The sequence below is a fragment of the Mus caroli genome, chromosome 5 (genome assembly GCF_900094665.2).
Source record: "Mus caroli chromosome 5, CAROLI_EIJ_v1.1, whole genome shotgun sequence".
Classification (NCBI taxonomy): Eukaryota; Metazoa; Chordata; class Mammalia; order Rodentia; family Muridae; genus Mus; species Mus caroli.
The window spans coordinates 60,549,637-60,561,291 of record NC_034574.1 but is presented as its reverse complement, the minus strand read 5'-3'; positions in this window follow the sequence as shown (position 1 = coordinate 60,561,291).

The window sequence follows — 11,655 nt, the reverse complement described above, 5'->3', positions numbered from 1 at the left end:
CAGAGGGATGGACAGCAGTTTGAACAGGCCATGTCAAACAGTGGTGATGAAGCTGAGCTGAAGGCCTGCGGGTTATTAGGAGCTCTCTGCCTGTGGGCATGCAGACACAGAGAGAGACAAACACACAGACAGACAGACAGACAGGCAGACAGACAGAGAGATAGGGAGACAGAGACAGGGACAGAGTCAAACAAACACACAGAGATAAACACAGACACACAGAGATAAACACAGACAGACAGACAGACACACACACACACACATGCACACACACACCAATTAGTCAGATGACAGGGTGGTGAAGCCTTTGTTATCTCCGTTAGGTGGCCTCCATTTTTTGTTTTTAAAGACAAGGTTTCCTGGATGGAACTCCCTATCTAGACTGGGCTGACCTGGAACTCACAGAAATCCACCTGCCTCTGCTTCCCCAGTAATGGGATCAAAGCCGTGTGTGTGCTCCCATACCACACATGTGTCCTGTTCAGGAGGTCAGGCTATAATCTACTTTATTCTGTTGTTTTTATTAAGTTCTTGGATCTGGCTTTGCTGCTATGGTTTTTAAAATAATTTATTTTTATGTGCATTGGCATTTTGCCTGCAGGTATGTCTGTGCGAGGGTGTCCGATGTTGGAGTTACAAAGAGTTGTAAACTGCCACGTGGGTGCTCAGAATTGAACCTGTGTCCTCTGGAAGAGCAGTCAGTACTCTTAACTGCTGAGCCATCTCTCCATCCCCTCTGCTATGGTTTTAATATGCTCAAGGTCTTACATGGTCCCAGCCTACTTTTGATAAACTTGTATATGGTACCTTTTTAAAAGTTCTCTTTTCACTTTAGGACTAAGCTACTTATCAGCCTTTGCCTCCACCTGTGCAGCCATCATGCCTCTCTGCGAATTTGCACTCAACATGGGGCCAAGTGGTCCTTATAAGACGAGTCACTCAGAGCAAGGCACAGTCTAAAGGCCGGTTTTACACATACTGCATAATCCAGAGAAGAACACTTCTGCTGTCCATGTCTGTTTCAGTGTCTGGCTGTGATGCAACCTTGCCACGGCGTATCTCCTCTGTCATTCTTATCTGGATGATGACAGAGTGGCCATTTAAGAGAAAGAATGACTTATTCAAACCTGAGCTGAATTCATTTCAACAGGATGAGAAAAATGCACTTTGTCAATGTGGAGTCAATCTGGAAGTTCAGATGTGGTGAGAAGTACAGTTGAATAAAAAGTGTTTATTGTATTTACGAATTCACCACAGACCCCTTGTCTTAGCCACTGTTCTGTTGCTGTGAAGAGACACCATGACTATGGTAACACTTCTAAAAGAAAGCATTTAATTGGGGCTGGCTTACAGCTTCAGAGGGTTAGTCCATTATCCATCGTGGCAGGGAGCACGGTGGCACAAAGGCAGAAGTAGCTGAGAGTTCTACATCTGGATCCCTAGGCAGCGGAGAGAGACAGACTCTGCACCTGGTTTTCAAATCTCAAAGCCCACCCCCACCCCACCCCCATTTGACATACTTCCTCCAACAAGGCCACACCTCCTAATCTATTTCAGACAATGCCACTCCCTAATGACTGAGCATTTAAATATATGAGCCTATGGGGGCCATTCGAATTCAAACCACCACAACACTGAGGGAGAATTATTCAATATGTATAGACAGAAGGTGTCTGTCATCTTTATATCCAAAAAATTCTTGTGTCCAGTGTTGGTAACAGAATCCGGGGGCCATGAGCACACTAGGTAGACTCCCAAGCAACCCTTAAGCACATTAAATTCAAGGGACACAAGCTGGGAGCATTTAAAGGTGTCTCATAAGATTTCATACCATTCAGTGTCACATTTGATAACACATTGATAACTGTGTGAGTGGCCGATAGTCCCAATACTGATCTTATCCTAAAATGGTCTATAATTTCTGCCTTGGTTTCTTTCTCTTTTTTTACTTTTTAAAAAGATTTATATATTTTATATACATGAGTACACTGTAGCTGTCCTCAGATGTACCAGAAGAAGGCATCAGATCTCATGGATGGCTGTAAACCACCATGTGGTTGCTGGGACTTGAACTTAGGACCTCTGGAAGAGCAGTCGGTGCTCTTAATCACTGAGCCATCTCTCCAGCCCTTGGTTTCTTATTTAAACCTTGGAGGGCAGGACTGAGGATGTAGCTTAGTTGGTAGAATATTTGCCTGGCATGCACAAAACCTCAAAGGCTTTGATGTTTAGCATGACATACATCTGATATGTTTGTGCATGCTTATAATCTCAGCATTTAGGAGGTGGAGGCAAAAGGATCAGGGGTTCAAGGCCATCCTAGCTACTTACTGAGTTCAAGCCCAGCCTGAGATATATGAGACTCTATCTCAAACAATAACAACAGCAACAGCAACAACAACAAATCTCGATGGATATTTAGGGTCATGGGAACGAACACTCTTAAAACACACTGACAATTTGGTATTGCTCTAGGTGATTTTTTTATTCATGTCTAATAAATCCTTGACACACAAAGAATACAGTCAGGCTAACATTACACACACCATCAGAGCACAATGAGTTTTGAGAGCTTTCCTTCTAAAATAGTCGAGCCGCTGCTGAAACAAGTTCTCAACTAATGATACAGTTAATACTTAGAAATAGCTTTCCTGTCAATCCCAAGTTACTTCAACTTGCAGGGAAGCCTCTCACTAAGAAAGAAAAGTAAACTGCACATATCATGGCTGCGAATCCCTGTCCTTGACTAAGTGATTGTTCCCTGAAAACAAGAGCCATTTGGGAGTTCTTTTCAGTCTGGCCTGAAACTGTACTCTCTCCAGCACCCAAGCTACTGAGCTACAATTGTATATATAATTGTGTGGCGTCTTAAAGGCATTTGCTGTGTAGTTTTTATCAGAGAACAGCAGTAGATGACCAGAACCAAAAATACTTTTCTTCACATGGTGAGGCGGACTTGCAAGCTTTTCCTCCATTCTTCAGCCAATGAAAAGCTAATGCCATGCAATCACGATTTCCTGGGATTCTGTAAAACCACTAAAGAGGCGCATTGATGCCCTCTGAATGGAGACACTGTAGCATGGTTTGGATTGGCTCTGTTCTGGGGGGGTTCTTGACACTCATATGCTCAAATCAGTCTTTTCAAAGGGTCCTTTTGTGTCCAAGACACCCAGACGGCCTGATTTCAAGCATGCACTTCTGGATGAATGCAGATGGCAACGGGGTGGAGTCGGGGGTCAGAAACGTCATTAAAGGCTGTTTTCATACTTCCATACTTCATTTCTCTGTACTTCAGGCTTGACAGGGATCAGAATTCCATTTCTCATATCAATGTAAAGTGAAATGCCTTAAAGTCGCTCTGTCAGCTGAAGGGCTTGCTTGCTTGTTTTAAACTTGGAGAACAAAAAAGTCCAAACAGCCAAATACTAGTTAAATAGTGTTTTCTTTTGCAAAAAGCAGTGACAGGTCAATATTGATTATTAATTAAAGCAGATACAGAGACACCAGAAAGTATTTTGAAACTCTGTTAATCGCTTTAGGTCACCTGGGGAACTTCCTCATCACACTGTGAAAAGTACCTCTGACGTGTGTGCTTGTTTGTAGGTTGGAGTCTTTGTTTTTGCTTTTGAGACGGACTAATGTACTCTAGGCTGGTCTTGAACTCACTATGTACCGAAGGATGTCTCTGGACTTCTGATCCTCCTGCTGGTCTACTTTGTTTTACATTCCACCTGGCAAACCATGCCTGATTTATACGGTGCTGGGGATTGATTGAACCCAGGGATTTATTTATGCATCAAAGCCATCTCTACCGATGGAGCTACTTTCCCAGCCTGTGTGTACAGTCTTCAAATGTTTAGAAATTTCACAAATTAAACTTTATTCACACATACACACACACACACACACACACACACACACACACAAAGACGTTCACGCGCACATGTGCACACACAATCTCTCTTCCCCCCCTTCTCCACCGCACTTTCTCTGTGCCCCTGCATGATCATGTATGTATATGAGTGCAGCCACATGTGTGTCAACCATGTGTAGAGGTCAGAGGACAACTTCCAGAAGTTTGTTCTGTCCCTCCACTATTTGGGTCTTGTGGATTGAACTCAGGTTGTCAGGGGTGGATGCAAGCATCTTTACTCACGGAGCTATCTTTCTTTTTTCTTTTTTGGTTTTTTCGAGACAGGGTTTCTCTGTATAGCCCTGGCTGTCCTGGAACTCACTCTGTAGACCAGGCTGGCCTCGAACTCAGAAATCTGCCTGCCTCTGCCTCCCAAGTGCTGGGATTGAAGGCGTGTGCCACCACAGCCTGACAACTTCCAACATCTTTCACAACCACTTACTGGATGGAGCACTGCTCCAGGTAGGGAGACCCACATGCCAGTATTTAAGGCCATGTAGTACTAAACAGAGAGCTTTGGAACTTGCCAAAATTTCTTGATTTTATATAATAGCGGATCTGGTTTTAGTTCCAGACAGAGGACTCACCCTTCAAAATGGAGATCCGCCCTTGAAAAGATTGAGGCCTTGAGGCAGCAGGGTGAGAGAGCTCAAGAGCTGTGGTGTGGATGGGCTCCGCTCCGGGTGGGAAAGCAGATATCACGACTGTGTAGGGCAGGAATGATACAAGTCACTCAGGAAGGGGATGCTTCGGGACTGGATACGCCAGCCACTGCCTCTGCTCACTAGCCACTGCCTGTTGAACCAGGACTCATTCTGGAACGTGAGTTTGGTGAATTTCCTCTACTTTCTTTCCTATTCTTTCTTTAAGCAGTGTCTCATTGTGTCATCTGGGATGGCCTCAAATAAGATTCTTCTGCTTCTGCCTCCTGCATGTGCGATTACAGGTGTAGCCATGCTAACTGGAGTATTCTTCTTTCATTCTTTTGTTCTTTAGTTCTTTTGTTCTCTCTCCATCCCTCCCCCTTTCTCTCACTGTCCATCTTTCCTCATCCTCCCTCCTCCAATTCCTCCTCCTCCTCCTCCTCCTCCTCCTCCTCCCCCTCCTTTTGACACAGCATTTCCCTGCATAGCTCTAGCTGTCCTGGAACTTAATCTGTAGATCAGTTTTCCCTCAAACCCAGAGGTTGACCTGCCTCTGCCTCCCAAGTGCTGGAGCCAAAGGCATGTGCCACCACTGCCCCACTGGAGTTAAGTGATTTTCAATAAACCTTTTCTGATTTTCACCAGACCCATTTTCAAGGAACTCCTTTAAGGGATTATGTGTAGAAATGTGGACCTGGCTCACATGCACACAAACAGGAAAATTTGCCTCAGAGAAGAACGTAGACCCGTAGCTTCCTTGACTTGGGAGAGCTTTGCAGTGAACCAGATGTGTTTTTCGAGACAGGGTTTCTCTGTGTAGCCCTGGCTATCCTGGAGCTCACTCTGTAGACCAGGCTGACCTCGAACTCAGAAATCTGCCTGCCTCTGCATCCCAAGTACTGGGATTAAAGGCGTGTGCCACCACTGCCCAGCTGAACCATATGTTCTTTTTTGTTTTGTTTTGTTTTTGAAGATTTATTTATTGTTACATGTAAGTACATTGTAGCTGTCTTCAGACAAACCAGAAGAGGGTGTCAGATCTCATTACAGATGGTTGTGAGCCACCATGTGGTTGCTGGGATTTGAACTCAGGACCTTCAGAAGAGCAGTCGGTGCTCTTACCTGCTGAGCCATCTCGCCAGCCCCGAACCATATGTTCTGAGTGCATAGCACACAGCGTGTGCTGTCCCGAATGGAAAGAGCCGAATATTTGCCTTTTGATTGTGTAGGATCTACTGCGGGTTTTCTTTAAAAAAGAAAGGAAGGAGAGCAGATACGCTGAGAGCTGCGGTGTTTGGAAAACCTATCAATTAACCCAATCTCACGAACGAGAGTCAGTTCTCGGCATTCCTTATGTGTACAGTGCCCTGAGGAGTAGCGAAGAAGATGGTGGGAGACACCAGGAAGGGCAGAGGGGAGGTCTGCCATAGCTAAGTTCCACTCTGCCACATTGCTGACACTGGTGGTACAGCCTAATGGGCAGTGACGCCCTCATGCAGGTTTTGTGAAATCCTGAAGTGCTCTGAGACTCGTGAGCTAGGACACTGAGCATAAAGTCAAAAGTATGTATTCTAAAACCGAATTACCCAGCCTTAAATTCCAGTGATCACATTTCATAACGTGACAGTTCTTGGTTTCTTCAGCCACACGAGAGTGATAGCTGCCAAGCTTGTCTCACGGGAGAAGGGAAATAAATTTAGATGCCCAAGGTACTTGGTGTATATTCTGTATGATCATTCCAAAATGCAGTGTTTGGCATCCATATATATTCCACTCCATACCGTGTCCTGGTTGTGCGACAATGGTTGATCTATGGAGACTACATAAGTGTCTGTGACTGACCTACAGATTAGAACTCATAAGCCTCCAGCTACGACAGTACAATAAGAATTTCCTGTGCAAAGCTTTTAAGACCCTCCTACCAGAGGGTGTTCTGGAATACTTACAGGAATATTTGAGACATATGTTAATGGAATCTACACACTATGTATTCAATTCCCATTGTCCGTTTGAATATAATTAATATCAACCCCAGACAAAACAAAACAAAAAATTAAACAAACAAAATCATTCAAGGTGATTGAAGCAAAAATTTTCATGTGAATTGGTAATTCTTGTCCACCAGGGGGCAGTCCTCTCATGGAAACCAAGAACCAATCTTTTTTTTAAGAAATTAAAAAAAAAAAATCTGTCATTGAAAAAACAAAACAAAACAAAAAAACCAAACTCCTCTAAAAAAATAAGTTTAATTTTACTAAGACTTTTATGCTAGAGCTACAACCACACACCATAACTGCTCTTGACCTCTGTCAGATGGATCTGAGAGAGAGAGGACACACAAGAAGTATTCCTCTATCTATAATCCTGCTTCAGGGCCAGGCGGATGAGCGAGATCCTGAGGGATCCTCTGTAAGGCAAGCTGGACAAGCACTGAATTTACTGTTCAGAACAGGATTTAAATGCAAGGGGACTATGACAACCAGCAGGAGCATTAAACCCTCAGATAGGTGGTACTCATCAGAAATACAGAGGACGAGTTATACCTGTCCTGCCCCTTTCAAAAAAGTGATACAGAGAGCAATTGCTATAGAAACAGGGACTCAGGAGATACACCCTAAAGTTTAGAATTGCCGTCCCACATTTTATCAAGTCTGGGGCCTTTATAGCTAAATAAATGACCATGTTTCACAGGCTCTGGGTTTGACTTCTGGTCTGGGAAGAGATGTAGCTCATAGTGGTCAGAATATAGACACCAGACTTAGAGATAGAAAAAAGGGGGATTGGGGTTTGTTTGGTTTTTTTCAACTCTGAAATTTTCCCTAGTTTGGGGGAAGCTAATGTGGTGGATCACATTTTGTATAGCAAGAACTATGGGTCTGGGACTGGAGAGACGGCTCAGTGGTTAAGAGCACGGATTACTCTTTCAGAGGTCCCGAGTTCAATTCCCAGCAGCCACATGGTGGCTCAGAATCATCCATAATGGGATCTGACGCCCTCTCCTGGTGTGTCTGAAGACAGTGTACTCACATACATAAAGTAAATAAATCCTAAAAAGCCAAAAAACTATAGGTCAATTGAGTACCAATGTGTTAACCTAATTCGCAACAGACTAGGACCCATTCGGTATAGACGAAAAGTCAAAGACCTTGATATTAAAAAGGCAAAATGTAAATCTTAGAGTCTCTGCTTTTCGGCTATGAGCTGTGGGCAGCATGTGCGTAGGAGAGCTTTGCAGAACCATGAAGGGCTAATAAGGAAGAAACCAATTCAAGTTGGATCTTCCCACCAAGAGAGCACCATCATATTACATCATATAGTCATAGGGTTACAAAACACTTCTCAACACGCGGGTCTCTTCCTAAGTACTCTACAAATGGGCTTTGAAAAGGTTCAGTAAGATAATCCACACAGCGCTAGGAAGGTGCTTGAACATCAGAATAAGCAGGTAACAAAGGGGAGGTGTCAGCATTGTAATTTGACCCTGTGTTATAGAGACTATCTTCTCCACATTGCCTTTTTTATTTTTATTTTTATTTTTCCCCCTCACAAATAAAGAGTTGGGGCTGGAGAGATGGCTCAGAGGTTAAGAGCACTGACTACTCCTCTGAAGGTCCTGAGTTCAAATCCCAGCAACCACGTGGTGGCTCACAACCATTTGTAATGAGATCTGACTCCCTCTTCTGGAGTATCTGAAGACAGCTACAGTGTACTCACATATAATAAGTAAATAAATCTTAAAAAAAAAAAAAGAATAAAGGCTCACTTAGGAGGCAGAGGCAGGCCAATCTCTGAGTTTGAGTCTAGCTTGGTCTACAGAGTGAGTTCCAGGACAACCAGGGCTACAGACATGGGGAAACCCCATCTGGAAAAAACCAAAACCAAAACCAAAACCAAAACCAAAACCAAAACCAAAACCAAAACCAAAACCAAAACCAACAAAACCCAATAAAGTCTCAAGGAAAAGAGCGGGACTTCATCTTAGTTAGGGTTTCCATTGCTGTGAAGAGACACCATGACCACATGCCCACCATAACAACACTTAATTGTGGCTGCCTTATAGTTTCAGAGGTCCAGTCATCATCATAATGGCAGGAAGTATGGCAGTGTGCAGGCAGACACGTTACTGGGGAGGGAATTGGAAGCTCTATATCTTGATCCAAAGGCCACCAGAAGGGGACTCTCTTCTGCACTGGGCAGAGCTGGAGCACTAGGAGACCTCAAAGCCTGCCTACACAGCTCCGCACTTCCTCCAACAAGGCCACACCTCCTAATGGTGACCCTTCCTTCCTATGGGCCAAGCCTATTCAAACTACCACAGACTTTTCAGATTCATGAAGCTGCAATGTCTGAGCTACACCCTGAACCTGTGTATGTTTCCTGTCTTCAGTGCATGTTGCAAGATTCCATAACAGGACCATAAATAGCATCCTATGGATGCATTTGTACTTTTTTGTTTTCTTCATAGATAACGAAGTGATAGACGAGTTAGGTGCCCCACCATTGGCTGGGTCTCACTGCCCCTAAGTAGAGACAAAGGGTTTGCTGTTTGTTTTCAGTTTGGCACTTTTTTTTTTTTTTTTTTTAATGAAGCAGGGTTTTATGTTGCCCAGATGGGTCTCAAACTCATTAGTACCTAAAGATGGCTTTGAACTGATCTTCTCAATTCCACCTTCCAACACATAAACTACCACAGTAAATTCAGGACAGTGTGGCTCTGAGTCATCACTGAGTGGAGTCATGTCCTTGGGGAGAGGTTTGTTTGTACTGAGAGAGAACCCCCAAACCAGTCCTAATCAAATGAAAGTCCTCTTCCTCTTCGATCTTTGAAGGAATATGAGTGAACCTATCTCCCATCTTCAAACGAAGTGTCCCTTATGCTGCCATGGGTGACACTGTTGGTCCCAGGAAGGATATAGCACAGTAACAACTGAGCACCTGTTACAGAAAAATTAGGCCTTAAACAAAAGGTACGTGAAGAGGAATGTTTCTAGGAAACCAGAGGTTAAAAGGCAAGGCACCCTAGGAGAAGTCAAACAAAGAAGGAATATAAATGTTCACTTTTCCATCCCTGTTACAAATGGAGAGCTCCCCCGACCCCTCCACACAGAGGCAAAGACAACAGGTTACTTTGTTGTACTTTGTGAACTGGCTAGCCATTTCCATCTCCATGGAAACATAACAGGTTAATAGGTGGGTGTGACCCTCACTTCTCAACGTTCCTTGAAGGTGGTTACTGCTATGCATGGATGTGTGCCTCTGAGCCCGAGGGTAGTTTGGCACACTTTTGTACTTAGAGTATAATTTAAGACCCAGAACAAGCAATAATCAACATTTAAATGCACAGTGTCATCTGTTAGCCAAAATATTTCACTAGTGAAACCAGCAGTGTGACCTTTCGTTTCAAGTCTAATGCCAAGTAACCCTGAAGCCAGTTAGCAGTAAAACACGGAGGTCCATACTGGTTCTCCTTCAGTGACAATTCACCCCGTCCCCTTAGCTTCATCTCCAAAAGGCAGTGGGCACCTCCTGTGAGTAGGAAGCCCTGCTAAGTAAGCCCTGCTCAGAATTGCCAAATCAGTTCTGGATATTGAGTGAAATTGTCCAGATAGCCCTGCCGAACCTTTCAGGGGTGACATTGAAGCTGAGATTCACCCCTTCTACCAATGTACACCTTCTACCCCTATAAATATCTCCCCATATTTGGCATACGATTTTCAAAATTTGCATGGAGTGACCAAAAGTACAGATTGTATCACTGTTTTAATGTATCTATTCATTCCCTTTGTAAACTGCAAGAGTCTTTTTTTTTTGTCCCTAAGCAATTTGAAGAGAATGGTGTTTGTAAGTTTCTCTGTCTTCTTGGGTTAATCATTGCGTGTTCTCTCTCTCTCTCTCTCTCTCTCTCTCTCTCTCTCTCTCTCTCTCTCTCCACTGCCCTGTATGGGGTCAGTTTGAAAAATCTTCCCCCCCCCTTTTTTTTTTGAAATGGGCCTAGCATTCTCAGTTTGGAGGGATAAAGGCCATCTGAACAAAAGTTTTAGGAACACAACAATGGAGCCTGTCAATTAGACTAGGTAAAGCTAACACAACTGAATGCTTCCCTGAGGAAGATGGAACAGGGTGCGAGGGAGAGAAAATGAGGCCAAAGGAATAAAGGACAATAGGAGTGACATGGAATCTATGCAGAGACCTTTAGGAGCACGTGCGCTAGCCCCAGCAATGCCCTGATAAAGACTGACCACACAAAGGCCTGCTCCTGGCTAACCCTACATCACAAATGACCAGAATTCCCAGGGAAAAGTCAGGTTTCAATCTAGCCAGAGTCCTCTAAATGCCAGAATGGGTGCTCCTCTGGGATGCCAAAATATGGATAGAATTGCAAATGGCATGAAGTGTTTAGTGGCCCTTTATAATAGCTTCGTAGTTGAAAGGGAAAAGAGGCATGTCTAAGCCACACCTCAGTTTTAAAATTTTTATCTCAAAGGGCAGAATGGCACGCATCGATCCAGAGAATGTCTCTCTTCTCCTCTGGTTTCACCAGAGGGGGCTGCCTGTGTGTCCAAGGAGGGGCCTGAGATAGATAGCTCTGCGGATCGCATCATTTGTAGTGATTTATTAGTTAAGAAATAAAGCATGACGGGTGGGTGTGGTTACCAGAGTCTAATCACACCCCTAGGGTGAGGCTACACTACTCACAACCAAATTCCCCCCAGGGGTGTGATTAGCTCATAAAACCCTGCCTCCCACAACTGCCAGACTCTTATTTATTTAAAAAAAAAAAAAAAAAAAGAGGGAGTCAGTGGAATCCCTTCTGCAGAGTGTATCTAAGGATGACCCTGGTCTTCCTGAAAACAAAACAAGCAAACAAAAACAAACTCAAACCCTGAAGGATTTGCTATCTGCTCCCCAGGGCTGCTTCCTGTTTAGTTATGAAATGGACCAAAATGGCACGGAGGGGACCCTTCCTGGTCTCTGTGCATGTGTGCGCTCAGGGCTATGAACTGTCCTCATGGACGGGGAAGAAACGAGAAGGTTGTGCTGGTGTCTCCATCTTGCACTTGCTTGGCACTAAGATGGTAGGACTGGCAACCTAAGGAA